General features: G+C 57.3%; 1 pseudogene; it reads right to left on the reverse strand.

Annotated features, from left to right (window-relative positions):
• Nucleotides 1-318: 318 nt before the first annotated feature.
• LOC119099340 (acetyl-coenzyme A synthetase, cytoplasmic-like) lies at nucleotides 319-9,337 on the reverse strand (annotated as a pseudogene).
• Nucleotides 9,338-10,074: the final 737 nt, after the last annotated feature.

Consider the following 10,074-nt stretch of genomic DNA (forward strand, 5'->3'; position numbering starts at 1 on the left):
ATCGCTACTTGAGCCCGACCACGATCGTCTTTAAATAAGAGTTCAACACGAGACGAATTTGTTCGCGGTTTGTACGTTTCCGTTGCGACGGGCCTGCGGACGCACGGCTGGTCACTGCCAACTCCTGCGGGCGGCTCACAGTTCCCAGCGCCGCCGGCCCGTCTTTGATCGCGCCGCCACCGGGGTTATGTCCACCTAGTGGACGGGACACCTACCACCGCCGACTACCGGCGCCGAGCGCCACCACCCACACACAGCTCGACGTTTGGCCCAGTCACCACCGCCGCCGCGCGGGCCGCCCGGCCCACCCAGCCCCCTACCGCTCGGCCGAGCGTCGGCCTCTGCCGCCGCCGCCGCCGCCGAGCGGGCTCACAGGCGTACGGCGCCGCCTACAGCAGCTGCGCGGTGCGGTGCTGGAAGAGGAGCGCGATGACCGACTCGTCGGCCATGGTGCTCACGTCTCCCAGGTCGCGGTCGTCCTGCGCGATCTTGCGCAGCACGCGGCGCATAATCTTGCCGGAGCGCGTCTTGGGCAGGCCGGGCGCGCACTGCAGGTAGTCGGGCGCGGCGAACGCGCCAATCCGCTCGCGCACTGCGGGGTCGGGCGGGAGGTCACGGACCGGTGCGGGGGTCGCCACCAAGCCCGACCAGCCGCCGGAAGCCGAGCACTGTGCGGTTCAGCCAGCGGCCGCGGCGTGCCACACGCGCCACGTGTCCCACAACGCTGGGTCAAGGGTCACGGCATCGCTCGCCAAGCCTTAGCGTACGGGAACAGATATATCTCAGCTGTGCAACAAACGAAGCACAAGGCAGAAGCAGCCACGCTTGAAAAGTGCGACAGTCATGTGGTGTTATTTCAGTCGATGTCATCGGGTCTTTGGGGAGACCGAGCCACAGCTGCCCCCCTCCCTCCACCGCCCGTATTCCCAGTGCGCCAATCGTCGCCGCCAGCCGGCGCCTTTCTGACCTTTGAGGATCAGCTCCTTCCGCAGCTCGTCTGTCCATGGCTCGCCCTGCTTGTTGGTGATGAAGCAGTAGACGGCTTCACCCTTAATACTGTGCGGCACCGCCACCACCGCCGCTTCCGACACGCTGGGATGCTCTATCAGTGCCGACTCGATCTGGCCAAGGCAGGATGGCGTTCAGACAACAGGCACGCTGGGGTGCTGAGCCATCCGGCACGACCTCAAGACAGGGGCACACGTTCAGACATTGGGCACGTCGGGTACACACTTTGGCAAACCTTCTACACTAGAGTATACATCGTAATAGTTCACGAACTTTCCACAGACGGTGCGAACAGGCACGGTGTTTGTGGTGAAGCTGCCCGCGGCGTGCAGAGGCAGCGCGTGGCTGCACCATCCACGCTGTGGTGCACGCTGACAGCGGACGCACAATGTCCACATCAGGGGTAAGCTGCCCACATACGGTCATACCCCGCCCAACTGTCCGCGAGGAGGTATACACTCGGGTAAACTGGCCGCACAAGGCCACCTACCGATAACTGACCATACAGGGCAAACTGCCCAACGCACTACACAGTTAAAACCCATGCGCGCTGGAGGACAATCCCGGGCAACAGACGCAGTGGCCTATTCTCGCCGGAAAGAGAAACACCAGTGTGCCCCACATCGCGCACCAGATCTCGCTGAGACGACAAACACCGCACAATGCCTCCCACCAGGTGCGCCACAAACACACGCACTCGGGGCTTTGTGCGCTGACCTCGGACGCCAACGCGCGCTCGCACGTCCAGCAGCGCGCGCTCCACGCACTCCATCCGGACACCCCGCTCTCCCAGCCTGCCCCACACGTCCTGACCGCGGTCGGCCGGCCCGGCGCCGACTCCGGCTGCCTCCTCTCACCTGAGCCGTGGAGAGGAGGTGCCCGGACACGTTCAACATGTCGTCTATCCGGCCCGTCACCCAGAGGTAGCCGTCGGCGTCGCGACGCGCCCCGTCACCCGTGCAGTAGAAGCCGTTGAACTTCTTGAAGTAGGTGGTCTCGAAGCGCTGGTGGTTGCCGTAGACGGTGCGCATGATGCCAGGCCACGGCCGGCGGAACACCAGGTAGCCCTCGCCCTCGCCGGCGATCTCGGCGCCGTTCTCGTCCAGCAGCGCCGGCTGCACGCCGAAGAACGGCCGACACGCCGAGCCGGGCTTGGTGGGCGTGGCGGCCGGCAGCGGCGTCAGCACGTGGACCGCCCGTCTCCGTCTGCCAGAAGGTGTCGACGACGGCGCAGCGGCCCGCCGCCCACCACGCGGTGGTACCACAGCCACGCCTCTGGGTTGATCGGTTCGCCGACCGAGCCGAGCACCTTCAGACTCTGGCGGCTGTGCCTGCGCGGGCGGGAGGGACAGCCGGTGGGGCGCGGCTCACGTCTGGCACAGCGCCGCGCTCGCCGCTCACGCACGCCAAATGGCGCGCGACGAAGCGTCCGTGCACAGTGCCGCGTCACATCTGTCAATGCCCTATGAATGGCACGCGTTCATGCCCTCTGAATGGCAATTCATATGCCCTATGAAGTACATATATGAGCCGTATGAATGGCACGCTTCTCCAGAAGACGCGTATCTTTATAAAATGTCCGATTAGCTCACGCCGCCGCGTGCCTTTCGCAGGACCTGTGAAAGGCATGCGGCATCATTTACCTAGTTCACATTCATCGAACACTACAGCTGAAACTTTCTCGTCAGTTCATGAAATTCTCTCGTCAATTTATAAACGTTCTCGTCAGTTTATGATAGTCTCGGACAGGCAACGGGCGTGCCTGCGGCGGCGGCGGCGGCGACGGGCCCACAACGAGACTCACTTTGTGACGATATCGTCGCCCAGTCGCATGAGCGCCCGGATGGCCGTGGGCGCCGTGTAGAACTTGGATACCTTGTACTTGTCGATAATCTGCCAGGGCCGCTCGCCGCTGGGGTAGAATGGCGAGCCTTCGAACTGGCGGAGCGGGACCGCCGGGTTAGCGCCAGCCCGACCCCAGCGCCGCTCCTGCCATCGGCAGCCAGCCGCGCGGAGGCAGGAGCGGCGCCGGCCCGGCCCCAGCGCCGCTCCTGAAACCGACAGCCAGCCGGGCGGCGGCGGGAGCGGCGCCGGCCCGGCCCCAGCGCCGCTCCCGAAACTGACAGCCAGCCGGGCCGCGGCGGGAGCACACACCGCAGCGAGCCGCCGATCAGACCCAGCGCAACACGGACGATCACGGCAGACCCGCTCACGCTGTTTTTTAGTTGCCAAGAAAGCCGATACTTCGGATACATGGACTGGCGTCATGCAGACGCGGACTAATGGGAACCGTGCATCGCGCTCCTGGCTCGGGGCGGGCGATCAGACATCACACGAGCTGACCAGCACTGGACGAGGAGCACCCACCGTCACGGCCAGAGCAACACGGCCGTGCGTGATCACACACCGTCGCCCATCATACAGACCATCATCAGACCACCATCAGCGCCCAGGAGCGGCGCGCCGTCCCACGACCCAGTCTATGCACCCACCATCACTGACGTGGCGCAGTTCAGCATGGGCCCGTAAGCGACGTAGGAGTGTCCGGTGATCCAGCCGATGTCGGCCGTGCACCAGTACACGTCCTCCGGGTGGTAGTCGAACGTGTACTTGAAGGTGGTGGCCGCGTACAGCATGTAGCCGGCAGTGGTGTGCAGCACGCCCTTCGGCTTGCCCGTGGAGCCGCTGACGACAGCCGGGGCGGAGGTCGTCACACCCGCAGGGCACGCGTACCGGATCCGCCACTGCAGCTGCACACCGCCCCATACAGTCGACAGTCTGGGCTAGGACGTCATTATCTAATGACATAGAAGGTATCTGAGATCTGTGGCCGCAAATCATGCGTCAGCTCGCAAGAGCACATCCATTAGGTGGTCGCAACATGCTCAGGAAGTGACTGAATGTTTCGCTGAGCGCTCCAGTCACTGGACAGAAGCCACGCCCATCACGCAGCCTGGACCACGGCGCGCCTGGAGCCCCACCGGACAGAAGCCACGCCCACCACGCAGCTGGGGCTGCGACGCGCCCAGAGCCAACGACAGCAGCTCTACGCGGCGCCGGGACTCCGACACGCTACAAGCTTCACTACTCCAGGAGCGACTGACACCGCACCTGACCGTCAGCCAGCGAGCGGGCCGGCAGCAGAGGAGCGTCGGCCGCGTACCTGGTGTAGAGCATGAAGAGAGGGTCCTCGGCGTCCATCCACTCCGGCTCGCACTCTGGCGCCGCCTCGCTCATCATGTCCTCCCACCAGAGGTCACGGGCGGCGTCCCAGCTGGCCTGCCGGCCGATGAACGAGTCGGGTCACACCTCCAGCCGGCGGCCAGCTGCCGCCAGCTCAAGCCGACGGCCAGCTGCGGCCAGCTCCCACCGGCGGGCGCCTCACACCTCCAGGCGGGCGTCACACCTCCAGCCGCGGCCAGCTCAAGCCGACGGCCAGCTGCCCGCCACGCGAACAAGTCCAATAGCATCGCTGCTTGTAGGCAGATAAATAATATTCCATTTCATTTCTACTTATCAAGCATCTTGACAAGAAAACAGCATTGATTATTTTATCTGTACACGCAGCTACCCTGATTGTAAGCGTCGTCACCGCGGCCAGGAAACCGGGGTCAGGGAGGGTCCTTCAGCGGTAAATGAGCTACTCGCTTTTCATCATGAACGTAGGGCTTCCAACCACTCGGTCTTTACGCGAACGCCTCCGGTGGCGGCGGCACACGTGGCTCAGCACACATCTCCGCCGCAGCCGGGTCCCTGCCGGACCCAGCCGGGCCCCTGTAGCGGTAACGCCGGCACACCGTGAACGAAGCGACGCCACTGCAGCGAGCCACGCGGGCGCGCCCGACGCCGCGCCTCGTCTGGCGGGAGCCGGAGCGGCGCGTCGGCCACTGACGGCCCGCTCACCTGAACGTCGAACTGAGCGCGCTTGGCCGGCTGGGCGTCGCCGCCTCCAGCGCCGTTGGCTGGGTGCTGGTGCTGGTGCAGCCGCGGCAGGTGTCGCACCACCACCACGCGCCGCAGCCGGTGGTCGCGCGCCGCGCACAGCTCGGCCGCTGCCGGACGGCGGCGCGTCAACACCGCTCCCACGCAGCGGACACGCTGGCAGGGCCAGCGGACGCTGGGAGCAGACACACGGCCACACCCGGGCATAGTTGTGAGCATGAGGGGCGTCCAGGGCGCTGCATAGCCCTACTGCGGGGCACGAACCATCCAACAATGGCTGCTTGAGGACTGGGATTTCGCCGTGATTGCCATGAGTAACATGGAATGCGAGTTGTCTCATTACGTTATCAAAGCTTTACGACACCGGCTCATTTGACCATCAGAAATGTGATGAGGCGATGAGAAAATGCAATTGAACTTTGACGCACGGCGGTTCACATGACTATCCGATGTCAGCCGTCGGAGAAAACGGCATCAATACCCACCGTGGTCGGCGATCTCCTTTAAATGGACCAGCTTGTTGCCGCGCCAGAAGCCGTCTGACGTCACCATGACGTCACACTTGGCGTCCAGGACGCGGTCAGCGAGCGCGTCTGCCGAGAAGCCGCCAAACTGCGGCCGAGGGGGGCGCATCGTGAGGTGGGGCGGAGGCGGCGGCCGGGTGCGCTAGGCCCGGACGACAGGGCGTGACCCCAGCGAGAGACGGCCGGCACCCGGCGGCCTGACCCCGCCTCACCATCGGCCAGCGGCCAGAACGCTCCGCTGCAGACAGCCTGCCTGCAGCCATCAACGGCCCGTCACCGGCTGATCCGTGCCGAGACACCGCACACAAGTTGCCGCCACGCTTGTATTACAAAACGCTTATGAGCCCCGTTATCGTGACTCGTCTTGTCACTCGACACATGCATTTACGTTCTTTTCAGCGCACAGAACGCTTATTATCAGACCTGTAACTATTACAGGCTAAAAGCCTGCCGAGTGATCCCCATGCCCAAGGTTGACAAGTCAGCCGCTTGTCCGTGTGGTAGTCCTCATGCCATCTCCTTCACCGGTTGTCGCAAGGACGGCCCCAGCTCCTACGACAGCCGGTAGGCGGCAGCCAGCGCCGGGGTACGCACCACCACCGAGTGGACGGCGCCGATGCGCGCGCAGGCGAGCAGCGTCACCACCAGCTCGGGGATCATCGGTAGGTAGACGGCCACGCAGTGTCCGCGCGCCACGCCCAGCGCGCGCAGGCCGCTGGCGCAGCGCTGCACGCGCTCCAGCAGCTGGCCGTACGTCAGCCGGTCCTCGTCGGCCGGCTCGTTCCCCTCCCTGGCGGCGAGGGCGGCCGCGTCATGGCGGGGCACACGAGTGGCGCCTCTCCTCGCCCTGAACACGCCGGCGGGTGGGACAGAGCTGCCGCCGGGACGCGACGTCTGCTCGGAAGACAGCGATGGCCCTAGCTGAACAGGGGCGGAGGCATTAACAACGAAGGGTGCAGCCTTTGTGCGGTCAGAAGAGTTACGGAAAACGATGCGTACGGCCCCGGACATTTCCGCCTCCCCAGGCGATAGCAGCCGGACGCCAGCAACTGGAGCTAACCTGGCCACAGCTGCCCGCGAAATTGCCACACCATACTAACCAGAAGAAGGCGACGCGGTCGGCGTGGCCGCCCTGCACGTGCCGATCCAGGGCGTTGTAGCAGATGTTGGTCTTGGCGCCGCGCATCCACTCGATGAAGACCTTCCCCTTGGAGGCGTCAAAGTTGTAGTCACAGAACTTGCCCGTGTGTCGCTCCTTCCAGTAAAACTGGTCAGCGATTGCTCCCCAGAAGGCCTCGGGATCGTCGATGGACTGCTTGTACATGTCGTTGTACTGCTGCATGGAGGAGCAGTGGGCGCCCTCCACCAGACGCGGCGGCGGCGGCACGAACACCCCGTCCGCCATGTTTTCCGACTTGGACGACATCTGCAGCTCTACCTGGAACACATGACCAAAAACGTGGACTTCGCGTTTCTGTGCATCCTTTGTAATTCCCTTATGATGTCACAGCCTACACACTATGGAGACTATGATGGTCAAAGATAGAAGAAAATCACATGAAATATATGCATAAGTACCAAAATTAAATCAGAGCCATGTAAATCAACCATGTATGCCAGCTACATCATGACAATGGGGAAGGGTGTGGTGTTATCCCTTCCCTTATTCACAATCTGATTCTGAATCCCTGTAATATTCTGAGGAGTCTGGTCAATCTGACACCTTTTCTTTATTTGTTGATCAACTTCCCATGACAAGAAAAGCTCAGAATGTGATGCAAAACAATACCCAGTGATGGGAGGCAGTGACCAATTATCACAGGTACAAAATACTGAAAAAACTTAGTGTTACAAGATGGAAACCTTCTGGAACGGGCATCTCAGGACAAGCTAACAGGAATGCATGGCTAAAATGTGGAAAGTTTCTGCGACCTCCCCGGATTTAATTGATCCTTTCACTAGTGCTTGGCTGCAGTGCAAGGTTCCTGGGATGAGAGTACACAACAAAGGTGTCCTGTACTTCAACTTCCCACAAAAGTTGGCATGGCAGTAAACACACACACATTTCCCAGCCACAGCCAGAACAAGAGGGAATGTGGTTCAAGCCCATGATATATCTGAAATTGTACCCACAAGGCTTCAGCCAAATTCATGGTTCACACTGATCATGCAGTCTGATGCAGGTGGGGCAGGGGAGTGATGATAGGCAACAATAAATGATTATGCTTGTTGTGCACACTTCAAGGGAAAACAACAGCTGACATCAAGAACCATGACAATCTGTGTGAGAAGCTCCCCTAAGTTACATATTTTGCTGATTCAAGCTACAGTAGTTGCCTACAATACAATAGTTGGCATTAAAAGGCTCATACCAAGTTACAAGTAACCTTGGATGGCAAGTGGGAAGGAACATATTTTTACTGAAGGGAGGGATACATGGTACAGGTACAGGAGAGAGGGTGATGCAAAATGATCCACAAGCTTTAAACTTGCATGTAATTTGGTCCAAGAACTGGTATGCAGCCCACCATGTGACACTTGACTAGGGTGCATGTGACAATCATTCAGCGCCACTTGCCAATTCTTTGTTTATCATTTCCACAGCTCATGTGCCAATGCCAGCACATGAATAAACACATTACATTTACTTTTGCAACATTCAAATATCCAGCCCACAAGCAGACATTTCAAAATGCTGTGAGGAAAAACAGCTTTTCCCTATAGGAGCACACTGTAAAGAAACCCAGGGAATAAGCACTCAAAACTTTCAGAGTTTGTACTGCTTAGAAGCCATTCAAAAATAACACTACATTTTGGACCACTTTCAAACCCCCCTCCCTGGTTATCCTGCACAGTGAATGGATTTTTTGCATACTGGATGTGAGCACCAGTCTGCATACATTTAGTTGCTGTGTGATATCTGTGTGCCCATATGACATTAAATAGCCTTTGCATGGAACAAATTTAAAGCACATTTTCTCTAAGACTTCTCTTCAAACATCACAATTCCAGAAATATCTCTCCATAAGCTGACATTCATGGTGACTATGCTCCACTTGCAGCATATAAGTACTGAAATTTAAACAGCAATATTGCTGTAATCCTGGCATGTTTTTATCATAACATGATTTCTTTTTTACAGTCTAGCCCAAGCATATCATGAATACCTCCTACAGTTTCCTCTCATTTGCTAAGCTCATTTGCTAGATGAATGCAAAGCCAACATTTTGATTGGATTAGTTTCTGAAATCAGAGCACATACTGAGCAGCACTTGCAGCATAGCTCTGATCCCACCATGAACTCATCAAATCTGTTACATGACAGAATGCTGTGGCAAGAGCTTAATGTACCATACTGTTCACTGATGTCTACCTATCTATGTTCATCACAACCTCCCCCTCCATGCATACTGTAATTCACCCATGGCCCCAACTACAATGGTTTAAAATAATGTTCCCCATTGCTAAGATACAAAACCTGATTATGACCACGACAGCATAAGATCACCCATTCAAATGATCAATAGTATGAATAAACAAACCACTCTGCTTCCAAACCATGAAGAACAAATCCAATATGCTCTTACAAGGTGCTGTGATATCATAAAATATATACACACCCAAACAATACAAAGGTTTCAGAAGTTCTGGAGAATATTGAGGGTATATAAGCATATATGCATATAGAAAATGCAGCCCTTAATTCAAGACAGCTGTTTCCAGAGCACCGTTGAAATAAACAAATGCACGTACATAAAAATACAGGTCTCTGCAGGGAAACGAAGCAAGAAGCTACATTTCCACGTGCCCAACCAATCATCAACCCGCCGAGTGACACACACGCAATGACCATTACAATGCCGCGTACCCAGCAGCAAACCTCGTTTTGGCGAGCCGACAGATCTCGCCACTATGGCGTCATGAATGCCTTTTACTTTTGTCTCTTAGTACTGCTATCTCGGTCCCGTCAAGCATAACTATAGTGATATTTCTTCTCACTAGATGACGCACAATCCTGCCGAAAATATGTCCCGAAGAGCCGCAACATGATAAAATGGCAAGGGAAGCATTCCACAGTTGTGTGGAACGTTAAGTTCAACTAAGCATTTTAAAGATCATTCGGTACAGCTCACACCCCTACCTAAAACCCTCTAGTTTCTGAGCTATACACCCGCGAAGTTGTGCGGACTAGTCCGTGAAGACTATTTTAAGACCATTCAGGTATCCATGGCGTTGTAGCAATGCTTTTCAAATCCTGCCACCCTTTCAGCCGGACAGTGTTGAAGGCCAGAAAGAATATCATCGTCAGGCGATTCATATCTGACGTCCGTGTGCGAGATTTCCAACTTAAGTGGACTACAGTTGGCTCTAAATGTTGAGCACCCTATGCAAGCTTCAATCAAGACACCCGTTTTGTACTGAAGAATACAAAAAAATTGGACATGGATTCGTCAAATGGAAGAATAATGTCATAACCGAGCATGTGAATACAAGAAGGTTAACATCTAAAAGGCACGGAGAGGTATGCAAAAAGTATCACGAGGAAGAGCCAAAACAGCAACAAATAACAATATTTTGCCAAGCCAATATTACCAGCCTG

Source organism: Pollicipes pollicipes, unplaced genomic scaffold (genome assembly GCF_011947565.3).
Source record: "Pollicipes pollicipes isolate AB1234 unplaced genomic scaffold, Ppol_2.1 Scaffold_4740;HRSCAF=5597_pilon_pilon_pilon, whole genome shotgun sequence".
Taxonomy (NCBI): Eukaryota; Metazoa; Arthropoda; class Thecostraca; order Pollicipedomorpha; family Pollicipedidae; genus Pollicipes; species Pollicipes pollicipes.